Here is a 16,724-nt window from a genome sequence, read left to right as displayed (position 1 = left end):
CCTAAATAATTACATTCCTTCCTTGGTGTTGACACCCTTCATGTACTCACAGATTGTGAACGTCAGATTTCAGCCACTGTGGTAGCCAATGATCAGAGCCTCCTTTTCCATTGGTGGAACAGGGGGCTATCTGGGAGCAGAGTGCACTGCCCTCGTATGGATTCATTATTCACATTTACTTGGTGAATGCTTGCCCTATATGGATTGATTGCAACATGCAATACTCAGTATTTGTGATTCCAGTGTCTTGGTTAGTTGTGATTGCTAGAGCATTCATGTGGTATTATTTCTGATCCCTGAATAGATAAGTGTAAGAGAACTTCTGATATGAATGCTCACACCTGTGACTTGGCCAGTTGCTTTCTATGAACATCCAGGCAAGTAAAACTTACTGGATCAAATGTTTTCAGGGAGCAAATACAGAGGGGGCATACAATGCTTAATTTGTACTGAAAGAGGTGCTGGGGCTCAAGCAATTTTTTTTACATTCATAAATGAGGCAGCAAGCTCAGAGGTGCTGGGGCTATGAACTGCCAAGCCTACAGGTGCCAGGGCTCAGCCCAGGCAAACCCTGGCACAAATTAAGCACTGGGGCACATGAATTTAGCCTTAGTCAGTAAAAAACTCAAGCACATATTCCCAGAGACTATTTTAGAGTCTTCCCCATCACCCCTTCTTGTTCACACTAGGAAAATTACCTTTGCTGTTGCCAGGTGTCAGCAAAACGTTCAGCTGAATGGGTGCTAGCGTGGCTTAACTGTAAATATAGACCAGAACAAAACCATGGTTAAAATCTGCTCTGTGCTCAGCTCCCGGCAAGAGAAGCCTGGTTTAGCCACCCCAGGAGTAAAAATGGGTTCCTGAAGGGATCAACTCCCAGCCAGAAGAGTGGGTCTGCCCATCATGGGGCTTTCAAGGGAGACGAGAAAATAAAGGAGAAAATAGGAAATGGCCCCTCCCCTACAAACCGACCTCACTGAAAGGAATGGAGAACCCAGCAAGCTCTGTCTGGAGCAAACAGCAGAAACAAACCAGAAAGCAGAGATGGGCTCTGCTGACTGACCTCCAAGGCTCCCGTGGGGTAGGGCCTGGTCAGTGAGCCAAGCTTCCCACAAGGACTGCTCTGTGACTCTGCCCTTGGGACATGTGCCAAGGGAGGCCGTCCACATGGGAAGAGAAATCCTCAGTGCGTCTGGCTCCTGGTGCCTTGGCATCGGGGTGTGGGTGTGTGTGAGAGAGAGAGAGGGAATCAGTGTGTGTGTGTGTGTGTGTGAGAGAGAGAGAGACAGAGAGTGAGAGGAAGTCAGTGTGTGTGTGTGGTGCAGTGCTGGTGGGGGGAGGTACAGTGCTCTGGCCACTGGTTCCTGAGAGAGAAGCTAATTAGGATTTCGTTGGGATGATTATCAGCACAGAGTTCAATTAATTACAGATGAGCAACAGCCACCATCTGTCACTGGGGAGGCTGTGGAAAGGTGAGACCGGAAGGGAAAAGAGAGAGGGTGATGGGTGACAGCCAAGGGCCAGCAGGAGGAGGGGCCCAAGTCGCAGGCCAGGGGAGGTGCCCCTCTGCCTTAGAACCAAGGCCTATGCCCCTCCAGCAACATGGGACGCAGCAAATCATAAAGCCAGCTCTGCCTCTAAGCTTCTTTAGACCTCTTACTCAGCCCTTTTTGCTGCAGAATTGCCATGTGCCTTCAGCACAGGATGACTGTACCTCCCGTGCTTCATTGTACTGGGACTGCAGGAACCACAGGGACTATGGCTTAGACAGCACTCATCCGCTCAGTCTTCTGTAGTGAGCAAGGCAGAGGTTCTTAGGGCTGAATGAGGAGTATGAATAAATGTCCTCATCCCCCCAGGGCAGGCTGGGGGGGGGAGGGGCGTGAAGAGGTCAGGGTGGGGAGTCCTGTGCTAGAGGACCTTGGAAAGCCCAGGAGTGAAGGAAGCTGGGGACTGAGGCCCTGAATCTCAGCTGCAGCTGGTGTAGTCCAGAATGTAGGATGAGCAAAGGTGGCTGTGCACCCCCTTCACAGCTCCTGGGTCTGCTGGGGACAGGTTTAGCCTCTGCTGTTAGCTTCACCAGACACAGCCTGCAATGGTTCCCGAGGAACTCTCTAGCAGCTCAAAGCAGCCATGCTCCATCCTTCCCCAAAACACCTCCTTGCTCTGGGCCTACCCCTGAATTGGAGCCCGTGGATGGCAATTCCACTGACCCTGCAATCTCCTTTACTCCAGGGCTATTCCAGCAGGGAGAGCACAAAGGGAAATCAGGGTTCTACAACCATTTACATAAAACTGCAGGATCTGAAGTGGCCAAAGCCTCTTTCCAAGGGTGGCAGCATCGTGCTGCTTCCTGTGCACTTCGGTTGCTGTCACATGTGCCCTTTAACATCAGTGGGAGGGTCGGTGGGCTGGCCTGCTGGGAGGTTTCGGAGAACCTTTGCTACCTGCTTTGTTTTCAGTTGGTGGCTCCCTGGGTTGTGAGCAGCTCTGCTGTGTTTGCAAAAAGAAAAGGAGTACTTGTGGCACCTTAGAGACTAACCAATTTATTTGAGCATAAGCTTTCATGAGCTACAGCTCACTTCATTGGATGCATACTGTGGAAAGTTTAGAAGATCTTATTATATACACACAAAGCATGAAAAAATACTTCCTCCCACCCCACTCTCCTGCTGGTAATAGCTTATCTAAAGTGATCACTCTCCTTACATCCTTGCATACTCTCCTTGCATCCGATGAAGTGAGCTGTAGCTCACGAAAGCTTATGCTCAGATAAATTGGTTAGTCTCTAAGGTGCCACAAGTACTCCTTTTCTTTTTGCGAATACAGACTAACATGGCTGTTACTCTGAAATCTGCTGTGTTTGTGTCTCTGACCCCTTCAGGGCAATGGTGAGAGAGAGACGTGATACTAATTTCTCTGGTGATATAATGTGTCTAAGCGGGACAGGCTGCTCACCAGTTATACAAGCTGCCAGGATCGGAAATAGCAATCAATGGACAGCCAGGAGACTAGCTGCTTAGGGACTCTTTCCATAGAGTCACAGAGGAAACTGCCTTCCTCCCAGGGACCCTCTCAATACAGATTTGGCTAGTAGGGGGGTGCTTATCTCCCCTTTTAGACAAGCAGGGGTTATTTAACAGCATTGCACTAATTTGTCAGACCTAAGAGGATGCCCAGATCTGGGAGCAGAGCTTGGTGATTAATGCCACTCACACGCCTTAATCCAGACCAGAGAAGGAAAGACAGTTTGAAGCTTTGAGGGACTTTGGGAAATGACGAGAGTCTGAACCAGTCATACAATGGTTCCAGCACAGGATCTCTGTAGTGTTTATGTAACGATGTGTGATGCATGCATATACAGACACCATGGCTGTCAGCTGGGATCATACTTTGAGCCTTGAGAACCAGAAGTACAGGCCTTTACCACTTGAATTAAGGGAGAGCTCCATTAGCTGTGAGACAGTAGTAGGTTGTTCTGTCACTGGAACCAGCTACTATAGGGATATATGATCACACACACATACACCAGTGTATTAAATGCAGGCTCTATTTGGAGCACAATGTGTTATGGACTGTGTGGATGGCCACCTCAAAGTGAAAGTGTATTGAGGAGAATAACAACATGAGGGGCTCTACATTTAGAGCTGGGCTGGGCTGGCCTGGTATGTGGTGGGAGGGCAGGCATGTTAACACCTTTCCCAAACTGCCATTTGTGCTCCAGAATCTCAGCTCTCATTTGTCAGTAAAGTAAATCTAAAGCTGCTGTGGCTGCATGTGAAAACGTGGGAATGGAGTGTAAAGGTTGTAGTGATCTCTGCCTCAGTCTGGAACAATGCCTCTGAGAGGTGTGAACTGGCCATGCATCTCAATGAGGGGTTAACTCTGATGCCCAGTGAAGATTATTTAAAAGCTAGCATTGTAACTATTCCATTGTTCATTAAAGTATGTGGGGAGAGGAAGGTGGGCTGTGGGGGAAGAAGGTCTCTAATCTCCACAATTGTCTGGGAGTGGCATCTCATTTTGGCACCATGGTGGATGGTATTTGGGAGATACCAACACTGGCTTTCTCTCCCTGTCAAGGAGCAAATCCTTGGGAGCCTAGCAGAGTTCTGGAAGGCATTCCAGCCCCCCAACTGGGAGCCATGCTCAAGGAGCCCAGTGGAGCCAAGCAAACACCCATAGTCATATTCCAAACTTCTGCTCAGTCTGCAGTGAGTGGTGCCTCATGTGTGAAGCTTATTTTGTGGGGTGGGGCTTGGAAGAGTACCATCACCTTTTTTTCTCCAACTTGACCCCTGAATTAATATGTTAAAATGTGAGTTTCCAGGAAGTTTCCAGAGCCCCCTGTCACTGTATTGCTTTCCATAGCCTTGCAAGGCACTGGTATCTCCCAGTGAGACTAATCCATCCAGGGTGAGGACGGAGGATAGGACAAGGATGGAGGAGGGCAAGCCTCCATGTGAAGGCAGAGGAAAGCAGACGACTTCCAGAGGGAGTTATGGCAAGTTGGTTAAACTCCTTACTACTGGTGTTGGTTGCTGCTGTGATACAGAGCTGACTCTGCAGAACTTTGAAAGTCCCCTGCTTAGCTCTGCATTCCAGTGGGAGCTGCACTCCCTGAGACAAGCCTCAGTATACCTCAGAGTCTCAGAATATCTTCCTGCTGGCTCCTCTTTGGCGGTTCATTGCAATGCTATTGCTATAGACTGCACAATGGTTCCCTCTGCTCTGTGAGTCAGCATCATAAGTGCACTCTCTTTATATGTCCCTGCACTTTTCCTGTAGCCTCAGTTGGCTTTTATCATAGCCAAGGGGTCAGATGTGCCTCCTGAGTCCTTGTACCCACTGCTCCCACCCAACCCTGGTGGCACTTCATCCTCTTGTCTGCATCTCCTCTGGTGTAGACCTTACACACCCAGAGTTACAGCTCGTCCTAGTGGGAATTGTGCACAGAGAGAGCGAGCAGTGCATCCTCAGAGCCATGTCATCCATCCCCCACCCCAGTGTAGCCACGTGCCCTGAGGTGATGTGTACAGTTTCGCAGGGACCCCTGCAGGACCAGCACACACATTCCAGAGTAAGAGGATCCGAGAAGGGCAAGACTGACAGCTTCTGTCTTGGTAATTCTGCATCCTCGTCAAAGGGGGATTGAATCCCCCAGCCCACACATACTGCACATTCTCTTAATGACTTAGGGAGTGAATTCCACCCCCACTCCCCCCCATACTTCACACTCTGGTAATGGGGTTGAGGCATGGGTCCTGGCTTCCTGCCAACACACTTCAGAGTCTGTTAATGAAATTAGGGGAGGAATCTCCTAAAACGCAGTTCAGACACTATGGGGGTGGGGTACGGATCCCCCATCCACATGTCAGACTCTGTTAATGGGGTTGGAGCATGGATCCTCCATACACATTTCACATGCTGTTAATAAGGATAGCAGAGTAAATGGGGCAAACTCCTGATACAGACCAAACCCTTAATCCTGACCTACCAGAGGGAGCTAGGGTACTTTTTGGGGGGAGGGACAGCACCAAAGAAATGGTGAAGAGTTTTCACTGGTTTTACAAAGGTACAGCCCAACCTTTGTCCTTCCAGCCCCACTAAGGATTAGTGCCTCCAAAAGATCACTGAGTGCACCCTGCCAGCCTGCACAGTACTGTCACTGCAGAGACCCTTGTCCCATGGAGACCCACAATGCTCCAGCTAGCTAGCTAGGGGCCTCTCAGCACCCAGAATCAATTTCTGCTCCTATGTTGCATCCCTTTTCCTCCACCCTTTGTCTATCTTGTCTTAATTATAAGCTCTTTGGGGTAGGGGCTGTGTTTTACTATTTTTTGTACTACTTTTAGCACAATGGGGTCTTAATCCTCATTGGGAGGCACTAAGGCACTAGATAGATAGATAGATAGATAGATAGATAGATAGATAGATAGATAGATAGATAATACCAGAAAGATGTCGTCAGGTTGGATGGATTCCATGGGGTCTGGAAAGATTAGGACAAAGTCTGTCCATTCTGGCTATTGGATATGCTAAGGGTCTGGAAGAGGATGCAAATGCCAAGAAGGGGGAGAGACTGTTTATTAATGGGGCCAAACTAGGAGGAATGGAATGGAAAATCCAAAAGAAAGTCTAAGAGGCAATCAGGAAGCATTGCCAGCATGTAAGATTGATCAAGCTGTGGAATCATCTCCAAAGAGAAGGGCTGGGAAATGCAGACCTAGAGACATTTAAAACTGGACTAGAAATGCCCTGGAAAATCCACTGTAGGAAACAATCTTGCAGTAGATGAGACCTAAGTATCAATACCAATGGATTCAATTCTTTATTGATAAGACATCAGATAGCTCAGTCAGTTTATTGAGCATAGATAAATCAGCACGATACAGAAAGGGTTAAATACTTTACCCAATCAGGAGAACAGGCTTGCAGCTTACATCTTCATTGTTCCAAATGGATTACAACTACCTGTTTTTATACTCCACTTGTTTACAACAGATAGAAAATTCTACAGATTCCACTTCATTAATTAAAGCACTTACATACCTGTTCTGATCTAGTTTCTAATTATTTTCAGGTCACAGAGACATCTGAAAGCATCTTATACCAATTATCCCTAAAACTAGCACTGTTCATATTTGGCAAGCCTTAACAGAACATATATCTTGTTTTCGTTAGTTCCTATATGTACAAGGAACAGGTGTCATACAAAGTTTACCTATTAGTACATTTCTACTATAAGCTTAGCATGAATTGCAAAGCATAACAGAAGTATGTTTGTAGTTATACAGCTTAGCATATGTGATATTGTCTAACATAAGGCTTTTCTCAGGCACTCCCTTTCAGGCACTTCTGGAAACAGGAGCCTCTCCCTCATGGGAAGGGCCCTGTGTAAATCACAATTTTATTTTATTTTAATTTTTTTAGAAAATTCATGCCAGTGTAAACAGCAAAGTGTTGAATTTTACCAGAGTTTTCACTGAATTAATTTTACAATTAAATTTAATCAGTTTCAGGGACAAAATGAATTTTACAAGTAGCCTTAGTCAGTTTCAAGGACTGTAAACTCAGGTAAGGTTTTGTATTAAAGACTACATTGTAGACATTTTCCTTTTTAAAGAACATATTGAAAAGCTCAGGGTCTGGGGGCACTTTCATGATTTCCATGCCCTCCATGAAATTGTGTTTTACACAGGGCCCAACTGATGGGCAAATGGAGAGACTCCCTGCTATCTGAGAAGGGAATAACCTCCGATATTGAAACCAGATGGGATGAACTGCCCTCAAAACTACTGCTGGGCAGATCTAACTTGTCATTAGTCTTTATTACCAGCAGGTGTCACTGTCCTCAAGTCAGGAATAAAAATGAGAACACTGTGAGCAACTAGGAAAAGTGTCTTGTTCTTGTCTTTCCTTGTTAACTCGAGCCACTATACCCACCCTGTCCAAGCCAGCCTCTGCACTATCACGGGTCTGCTCAGTGAGATGGCCTGATACGCTCCCTTATGTCTGCACAAACTCACGCTCTAACACAGGCATGACAGAGCTGCAGTCACCTACTCAATCCCTTCAGTTCTTTAAGCGAAATGGTACAAGGAAGAGGTCTTTGTATCTGCACCCACATCGGATTTAGGATAGGGTCTGAGGGTGCATCAGGGTCCGAGTTCAGATTCCATGGGACAGAAATTTCAGCAGTTATTCTCAAGAGATTTGCCTGCATCTGAACTGGAACCAGAAAATAGGCTTCTTCTGAGTTTGATCCAACCCAGATCCCAAATGGAGGGGTGGGTTTGGATCTGGGGAAGCTCTTAAGGGGTTCAGATTTGAGGATCCAGTTCCAATCTCGACTTTAAACAGTGTTTGAATTTGGGGGGAGGGGTACAAGTGGGAGGGATGTGCCCAAAGCTGCTTCTTAATCCTGGACTACACTTAAAACGTAGATTGACATAGCTACAACACTCTTAGGTGTGAAAAATCCAGACCCTTGAGTGCTATAGCTATGCCAACCCAACCCCTGTGAGATCCAGCTAAGTCAAAGGAACTGGTAGGGAGGTGGCAGAAAAACCCTTCCTGTCGCTGTAGTCTGCATCTATGGTTCAGAGTTACAATGGTCTAGCCACGACACTGTAGCTATGCCACTATGGCGCTGTAGTGCAGATATGGCCGAAGGTTGTAAACTCTTTGGGCAGTGACTGTCTTTTTGTTCTGTGTTTGTACAGTGCCTAGCACCATGGGATCCTGGTCCCCGATGGGCTCCTAAGCACTAGAATCATACAAATAATAATAATTATAATAAAAGAAAAAAAGGTAAAGCTCTTCATGGAAAGTGCACTCCTCCTATTCTCCCACTCCAAACACTGTCTTTCTGCTACACGCTCCCAAGGTGTCCATCTGATTGGTTAACACTGCTGAACTTTTTCCTTGTTGGATGATAAAATCCTTGGCTGTTGGCAGTTTCTTCCTCTATGTTTGTTCATCACCCAGAACAATAGGAATCCAAACCTGTCCGAGGCCTTTAGATGCTACCAAAATGCAAATAAATAACACAGAATCATAACTGCTTAGACAAAATGCAAATGCAAATTAGAGAGAAATGCTAAGAACAGCTAGAGGAATGTCAGCTAAGGAGGTTAGGTTGAAACGCTGGGGGGGCAGTTCAATAAGGGCAGTTGTTTTGTGCTTGCTCAAAAAGCCCATAAAGATTTGGCTGAAAGCTATTATCTCTGAGAGTGCCAATGGGAATTCAGACTGGAAAGGCCAAATCAGGTGTGTGCATTCCTGAACTGATACACATGCTTGCATACACTAGCAAACACACAGTCCTGTGCCTGACTCCAGTGGGCTAGTGAAAAGCCTGAGATGTTTCTTTCAGACAACCTATCCCCCACACCTGGTCCATAATTCAAAAAAGAGCCATTGAATACAGTTTATTTGTTTTAGTCAGGGAAATAAGTTCTTCCCCAATGGATCCAGACAATGGGAAATAAACTGAACTGAGCCCCTCAACAGTGTTCCTTGCATCCTGCCTGGACAATATTCTGATTGATTGATCCACCTTCATTTTTTGTAGTGTTCATGGCCACTGCACTACTGAAAGAAAGCAGGCTATCCTAAGAGCCTGAGTCTCAGGCCAAAACCTTGAGATTAGGCAGCTTTGATACATGCTGAGGATTCTCAACCCTCATTCATCACAGTGCCTGTGTAACTACCACCAAGAACACAGACCTGCCCACTCCTATGGCTGTATCTCTACTCACTACGAGTGTTCAGAACAGGTCTCTCAGGAGTGTGCATCCTGTTCCCTGCAAGACCATCACTAGAAAGCTCACAGTTCATGTGTCCTCCTGACCTTGATGGAAATAGCCAGTGCTAATCTACAGATTAAGCAGCTCTCCTGTCTACAATTACAGGATCACAAGCCGCAGCGATGGGCAACGTGTTCTGACAGATAAAACTCTCCCAGCTGAGGCTGGCCTGACAAAGATGCTTCTTTTCAGCTTACAGAGACCTGACAGCACAGGTGGGCTAAGTGTGAGGAGGGGGTACACAGTGATTAAAGGCTGGCGACAGAGTTCATGAGCACCAGCGGTCCCTTGCAGCCCTGGGAGATGGGCACAGAGGGGTCCCAGAGGCAAATCTGGGGGCAGAGAGATCAAAATAATTGGCAAGCTGGCCACTATCTGAAACAGAGTCAGCTGATCCTGTGCCCTAAGAATAGGGGGTATCTGTGCTGCTTCAGCAATGAAATCCAGAATCAGAGATCTTTACAGTCCAGTATTCCACCTTCCCTGCTCCCCTGCTGCTTTTGGGAGTCAGCGACCTTGTGAATGCACCAACCCTGAAACACAAATGGCAAAGCAATAAAAATAAATACAAACGCTCATTGGAACCTGAGCCTTAACTATCTTCAGTAGTGCTGAAGCCCTGCAGGGCCATTGGGTAGCAGGGCCTTAGGAGCTGAAACAGAAACAAAAACATACTTAAGGCAAAGGGATATAAATAAGTGGGGCTAATAAAGCAACCTAGGCCTGGCCTGTGTCTGAGCAGAGACCCTGGTGAGCTCACTTATGCACTATACCTTGCACGTACAAATGGTAGCATGTCCGTGTACAAACCCCACAAGTGCTCAGTCTGTGATGGATTTGTGCTTGCAGAGGCATTTGTCCCTGCCCATCTTTCAGTGGTAGGGTGGCCAGATGTCCCGATTTTATAGGGACAGTCCTGATTTTTGGGTCTTTTTCTTATATAGGGTCCTATTACCTCCCACCCCTGTCCCAATTTTTCACACTTGCTGTCTGGTCACCCTATTCAGTGGTGCCTGCGAAACTGCACAGGCACAAATACAGGCCACATTCTAAAACACAGGACAAGGATTGCACCTTGAATTGACAAAGTAGCAATAAAGCCCTTGGCCTATAGTTTTGGCACTGTTGTCATTTTTCCAGTCTGCCAGACAATATTGTAGTTATTGGTCCTATAGCTTAGTTGTGCTCAGTGTAATGCTTAGCGAATAACATACATGAACCCCAGAGAATTCAGGTATCAGGCTTGTGCTGCTGCATATCTGATTCTGTGCAATCCCACCACAAAAGAGCTGCTTCTGTTACAGATGTTGATGGCTGGGAGGTCTCTTTTCTCATCTCCCAGTAGCAGCGCCAGCATAGCCAGGAACAAATGTTCTTTACTGCATTCAAAGTCTTCACACATCCCCAGATTTGCTATTTGATCAGATAAACAGAAAGGCTAAACCCATATCGGCTCCTTAGCAGGTGGAATTTGCAGGGTTTATATTCACCCTGTGGGATTTTTTTGTTCTTGGATTTTATAAATGCTAAACTGCTCCATAATGCCTGACTCATAATGGGCACTTCTGGCTGGGTTCTGATCATAATCTTGGGATCTCAGACCAGAACCCCGCAGTGTAAAAGCACACAGTCTTGCGTTGCCCTGAGTTGCAGTCACTATCCTGATGCCAGGTGCAATCACAAAAACTCAACAGATCTCTCCTGGTGGGAGAGGAGACTTTGGCACACTCTGTATGCAGAGCTATCAGCACATGTTGCAGCGCATTGCAAATTGACAGAAATCACCAAAGTTTTCCCCCAAAGAAAACTCATTCCAGCAGGATTTTCTTGCTGAAGGAGGGAAGGAGGCTTTGTTGTTGAATTTCTTTTCTTGGGGTTTTAGTTGTGGTCAGAGGCTTTTGTGACTCTGAACTCACACTCAGTCAAAGGTCAAAGAGAATGGGCTTCTCTTTAGCAATACCTGCCTCTTTCCCTGCCTCTCCCTTTTGCTGTGTTAGGCAAAATATGTCACCCCGTTTGACAACTCTGACACCCTGAGACTGCGTCAGCTGACAGCCAGACAGATGGTGCTGTAGAATATTTCCCATGAATGAGCACTAGTGGCTCCTGAGCTTGCTGCTCCCTGGGGTCTGGCACTCCCTTCACATTGACTGGCAAATCAGATTATGTGCTGTTATTAATATAGCATGATCCGATGGCTGGAAGCTGAAGCTAGGTCAATTTAGACTGGAAATAAGGCATAACCGTAAGGGTAATTAACCATTGGAACCATTTATGAAGGCTTGTGGTGGATTCTCCATCACTGACAATTTTTAAACCAAGGTTGGATGTTTTCCTTAAAGCTCTGCTCTAGGGATTATTTTGGGGATGTTCTCTGGCCTCTGTTACGCAGGAGGTAGACTAGACTATCACAATGGTCCCCTCTGGCCTGGGAATCTATAATCATGTTCAGACACATGCATTGGAGAGGCAGCCTCAAGGAGAGGCTATCGAGTTTGATGAGTGTCTCGCACTAAATGCAAAGCAGCCTCCAGCAGATTGATAGGGCAGTCTCACCAGGGGGCTCAGGGTGAAAGATATGATTAGCACTGAACTTGGCCCTGATCTCACACCTAACCATCCACATTCTCCTGAGCTTCCCACTTCCTCAGAGAGCCGCCTTCCTTCTGGGCTGGCTGGCGCTCACCTCCTTTGGGTTTCCTGTGCATTAGTCCATCACACTGTGAAGAGAGCAGGACAACCAAGCACTGAGCAGCCACCTAGCCTGAGAAGCTTCTCGTCAGGAAAGTGCTCCCTTATCCTGGCATTAATGGGGACAAGAGAAATCAGAGGGGGGGCTGGAGTTGCAGTAATGAGAAGAGGCAGCCTTGCAACAACCAGGCAGGTGAGGGTACCAAAGGGGCTTCCCCAGCTCTAAACATCAGTTTGGAAACATCCTTTCATCACATCTTCAGTCTGGAATCGGGCACTCTCCACCTGTTGGACTGTCTCTCCCTCTCTCTTTTGGGAGCCATATGATGACACAAGGCCAGCCCTGCTGAGAGAGGTGGGGAAAATTCCTGCTAATTGGCCCAGTCTGTAAAGGCAGAAGGAAGTGGGGGGGTGGAGGCTATTTTGTCTCATAAAACAAAGCCACCTTTACACTTGCAAGAGTTTTCCATTCACAGCAGGGAGCCGTTGATTAAAGGCATTGTAATAGGGTCAGCTGGGATATGTGAGCCACATTCTTATAGGAGTATGCTAGCACTACCATATGGAAGAGATCATTGGCCCAGCTAGTCCTGTGTCCCACCTCCAGCATCATACAGTACCTGCTGCTTTAGAAGAAGACGAAAACATCTTGATAAATTGGAGAATTGGTCTGAAATCCACAAGATGAAATTCAGTAAAGACAAGTGCAAAGTACTGTACTTAGGAAGGAAAAATCAAAGGCACAACTACAAAATGGAGAATAATTCACTAGGCAGTAGTACTGCTGAAAAGGACCTGGGGATTACAGTGGATCGCAGAATATGAGTCAATAATGTGATGCAGCTGCAAAAACGTCATTATCATTCTGGAGTGTATGTGTAAAGCCGACAGACCCCGGTCGATAACTGGTGTAGCATCTGTTAACCACCTAGTCTGTCTGTCACCCACAGGTGTAACCGCAGCCTGTGTCTCAATCTTCAGCCCTCTGTCAGAATACACAGAATATCTCTGGTTAATGCACTAAGGTACTCTGAGCACAGAACCAGTGAATATAAATGGCAAAACCTCAAAATGAATAGGAGTCACATCCCATTTCTGCCCTAGCTTCTGCAACACACAATTTCCTTCCTATGTGTATCACAGAAACAGAGTCTTCAAATTAACAATCATATTCTTTTGTTCTCCCTTCACCTGCCTCAGATTAGTCACATGACCAAAGATTCTAATAGCCTTCTTAATTTCTGCAGTACTATCAACAGGGGACACATAACTGACCAGAATTGTCCTACAGGGATCTAACCCTAACTGTGTACGAGTTTCCATTATCTTAATAATATTAATATGGTGCACAAATTCAATAATGTTCAATAACACCACATTCTTTTATAACTAATTGCTGCAATATTCCTCAAAAGAATTCAGAGGTGAGCTCTGAGCAATCCTCAAGTCCCTGTCTGCTTGGGCACCAATCTGTAACTTTGTGTGGGCTAGAGTTCACTTCATTTCCCATCTCCAGTGCCTTAAAAAAACCCAACTCCCACAGAAAGTAGCTGGAGACTCAGAGTTCAGTCTCTAAGGATTTTCAGCAAGGATTGCACAAGGTCAACCTCCCCACATTCAAGTCCCAAAAGGAACTAAAGAAATGAATTGAATTAAATAACTTTATAAAATCTTATGATAAAGAAACAAATAATCTAATTTTTACAGCATGGCATGGCTATTTTATAATCCACAGACATTACCTTCACAGTTATACATAAACATAAATAAAGAAAACAAATTAAAATCTGAACAGTTCAGTCCCCACAGAAATACAGTGAGAAGAAACTGAAAGTTCCCAAAAGCTTAGTTTTTGTTCACCTAAGTCTCAGTTAGAGTCTTCGATCACCAAATCTATACAGTCTGCTGAGTCTAAAACAGTGGTCACCAACTGGTCGTTCGTGATCGGCTGGTTGACCCTAGAGGATCTCCCAGTCGATCGCGATCTCCAGGGGCAGCACAGCATGGCTGCAGCTAAGGCAGACTCCCTGCCTACCCCGGCCCCACGCCGCTCCCAGAGGCAGCCACTGCAGCCCCATGGCCTCAGGGGCAGGGGTCTCCCTCTGCGCGCTGCTCCTTCCTGCAAGCACCACCCCTGCAACTCCCATTGGCTGGGAGAGCTTCAGGGGTAGTCCTTGCAGAGAGGGGCAGCGTGTGGAACCATGTGCCTCCTGCCCCTCCCAGGGGCTGCAGGGGCTCGTTGGTCCCTTCCAGGAGGGGTGTGGGGCTGGGGTAGATTGGGAGCCTGCCTTAGCCTCGCTGTGTCCGCTGCCGACTGGGAGGTAAGTGCTGCCCGACAGGAGGCCGCACCCCAAGCCCCAGCCCTGATCCCTCTCCCAGAGACAGCACCCTGTACCCCCTCCTACACCCCAACACTCTGCCCCAACCCTGACCCCCCTTCCAGAGCCAGCACGCAATACCCACTCCTGCACGCCAACCCCCTGCCCCAGCCCTGACCCCACTCCCAGAGCCAGCATCCTGTACCCCCTCCTGCACCCCAACACTCTGTCCCAGCCCGGAGCTCCCTCCTGCACCCAAACTCCCTCCTAAAGCTTGCACCCCTCACCCCCTCCTGCACCCCAGCCCCTTGCCCCAGGCTCAGCCCAGAGCCCCCTCTCACACTGAGCGAACCCCTCAGCTCCAGCCGAGAGCCCGCACCCCCTCCCAAACCCCTGCCCCAGCCCTGTGAAAGTGAGTGAGGGTGGAGGAGAGCCAGCGACCCGCAGGGGCGGTGGGGAGTGGAGTGAGCGGGGCAGGGCCTCGGGGAAGGGGCAGGGCCTCAGGGAGGGGGCGGGGTAGATCCTGGGTTGCCCTTAGATTCAAAAAGTGATCTTGGGCGTAAAAAGGTTGGAGACCACTGATCTAGAACAACATCTTCCCTCCACTTGCTTGTAGGCATCTTCAGTTGGAATCCATGCAGACTCTTCCTCTGCTGAAATCACTGCTAGCCAGTCGGCTAACTGATTAACCAATCACTCAGTTAAGTGTATATATTTAAAGAAAACCCTGTTACAAGAAAATACAAAACTGAGAAGAGCAAAATAGAAATGACTCTTTCCTCATTACTACTTTTAAAGAAAAGTTGATGAATCAGACTAGTTGAGACAATTTAACAAGAACAGTTTGGCTAAAATCCAAACAACATTCAAAGCATACAATTAAAATAGAAGTTATTTTTCCCTCCCAATTCCCTTTGCTATAATTAGCATTGCCCATGCTTCCCTGTTAGAGGGTTAACATTAACAATATCACTAATCTGGCCTTCTGCAAAGCAGCTGCCCTGACTGCTTGCCCTCATGGAGCCTGACCCCAGCAACTCAGAACCTATTGGAGCAGACCCAAAACTACCACATCCAATTCCAGAAGCTTCTGGCTGTGGAGCGCTTAATCTGCCGAGCAACAATGACTCAGACCCTTGATGCCCTTGAGGAGCAGTGGGCGCTGTCCGGGGTTCTCTGCTCAGTGTCCCCGTCTGGTTCCTTTCGTTTGACCCTTTAACCGCATTCCTGTCCCTGTTATTTCATTAGTTGTCCCCTGTATTTATTTGGTTTCCAGGTCCTGTGGATCCCCCTCTGATGCTGGGGGGGGGGATCCTTTAGCAGTGCGCGGGCTTTGCCCGCCCACTTCCTGGATCCCAATAGGAGCAATGACTCAGACACAACTCACTCCTCCCTTCCTTGAATGGGTCTCCTAAAGAGATATCTCCTTATTAGGCACATGGGTTACATATGAACAGGACTGTCGTGTGTAAGACATAGGAGGTAACTGTCCTGCTCTTCTTGGCATTGGTGAGGCCTCTGTTGGAGAACTGTGTCCAACTCTGACTGCCACAATTTAGGAAAAATGTGGCCAAACTGGAGAGAGTTCACAGGAGAGCAACAAAAATGATAAAAGGCTTAAAAACCTGACCTCTGAGGAAAGGTTAAAAAACTGGGCATGCTTAATCTTGAGAAAAGAAAGTGAGAAGGGACCTGATAACGGTCTTCAGATATGTTAAGGGCTGGTATAAAGAGGACCGCGGTCACTTGTTATTCATGACTATTGAAGGTAGGACAAGAAGTAATGGGCTTAATCTGCAGCAAGGGAGATTTAGGTTAGATATCAGGAAAATCTTTCAAACAAAAAGGATCATTAAGCTCTGAAATAGGCTTCCAAGGGAGGTTGTGGAATCTCCATCATTAGAGGTTTTTAAAAACAGATTGGACAAACACCAATCAGTGATGGTCTAGTTTTCCTTGGTCCTAGCACAGCGCGGTGGACTGGACTTCATGACTTCTCAAGGTCCTACATTTCTATGATTCTATGATTGAAGAATGCCAGGAAGAAACAAGGACTGCAAACAGGGGCGGCTCTACCAATTTTGCTGCCCCAAGCAGTCGCTGCCTGAATTGCTGCCGCTGCAACAGCGGCGGAGCTGCCGCCAAATTGCCACTGCCCCCGCAAGAGCGGCAGAGCTGCAGCCGAATTGCCGCCGCGGGACACGGACTGCCGCCCCATTCTGAATGCCGCCCCAAGCACCTGCTTGGAAAGCTGGTGCCTGGAGCTGGCCCTGACCACAAAGCTTCCCCATTCTAATGTCTTCCCAGGGCTCCTCGTTACACCTCGCCCTGCTAGCGTCTCAAACCAAGTCTCCTAATGACCTGGTGTGATTTTGCAGCAGTGCAGTGATTGTGGAAACAGGCT

Source organism: Chelonia mydas, chromosome 9 (genome assembly GCF_015237465.2).
Source record: "Chelonia mydas isolate rCheMyd1 chromosome 9, rCheMyd1.pri.v2, whole genome shotgun sequence".
NCBI classification, from domain to species: domain Eukaryota; kingdom Metazoa; phylum Chordata; order Testudines; family Cheloniidae; genus Chelonia; species Chelonia mydas.
This window is presented reverse-complemented; position numbering follows the sequence as displayed.